We start from the raw sequence: 954 nt of genomic DNA, 5'->3' as shown, positions 1-954 counted from the left end.
ATATCATTTAATTCAGATGTCTCTCTGTTTATTCTTTGTCTGGTTGACTGTCTCATGGAGACAGTGGCGTATTGAAGTCCCCTACTATTACTGAGTTGGGGTTAATATGTGTCTTAAAGTCCTATAGTGCTGTTTTTATGAATTTGGGTGCACTAGGGTTTGGTGCATATATGTTCATGATTGTATTATCTTCTTGGTTAATTGTTCCTTTGATCAGAATGAAGTGGCCCTCTTTATCTCTTTTGATTAGTTTTAGTTTGAAGTCTATACCATTCACTTGGTATATTTTTTTCCATCCTTTTACTTTTCGATAGTGTCTGTCCTTGAAAGTGAGGTGGGTTTCTTACAGACAACAAAAAGTTGGGTTTTGTTTCTTAATCCATTCATATAGTCTGTGTCTTTTGACTAGGAAGTTCAGTCCATTGACATTTAAATTTATTAGTGAAAGATGTGTATTGATTCCTGTCATTTTAATTTCTGTTCACATTCTTGGTGTAACTGCCCACAGTTATACCTTCGTTAAGTTTCTTCCTGTTAGCCCTTGGGTATTGTCATTCCTTTCTTCAGCTCTTTGTATTGCTTCCAGAACTCTCTGAAGGGCTGGTTTTGTGGACATGAATTCCTTCAGCTTATTTATGTCATGGAAGACTTTTCTTTCCCCTTCAACTATAATACACATTTTGGCTGGGTATAGTAATCTGGGTTGGCATCTGTGGTCATTTAAAACTGGCAATACTTTGGTCCAGACTCTTCTGACTTTCATAGGTTGTACTTAAAAGTCAGCTGTAATTCTGATGGGTTTTCCTTTATATGTGAGTTGTTATTTTTCTTTTGAAGCTTTCAGTATTCTCTATTTGTTCTTTACATTTAGTGCTTTTGCTATGATATGCTGTGCGGATGGGCCTGTCTATTTAGTGTTCTATGTGCTTCTTGTATTTGTATGAAGATGTCTTT

General features: G+C 35.8%; 1 protein-coding gene across 5 annotated transcripts in view; it reads left to right on the top strand.

Annotated features, from left to right (window-relative positions):
• Wdpcp (WD repeat containing planar cell polarity effector) overlaps positions 1-954 on the top strand; it is a 370,658-nt gene that overhangs the window by 274,026 nt on the left and 95,678 nt on the right. The window lies entirely within an intron of this gene.

This window comes from Nannospalax galili, unplaced genomic scaffold, assembly GCF_000622305.1.
Source record: "Nannospalax galili isolate Female #2095 unplaced genomic scaffold, S.galili_v1.0 scaffold805, whole genome shotgun sequence".
NCBI lineage: Eukaryota > Metazoa > Chordata > Mammalia > Rodentia > Spalacidae > Nannospalax > Nannospalax galili.
This window is presented reverse-complemented; position numbering and strand designations above follow the sequence as displayed.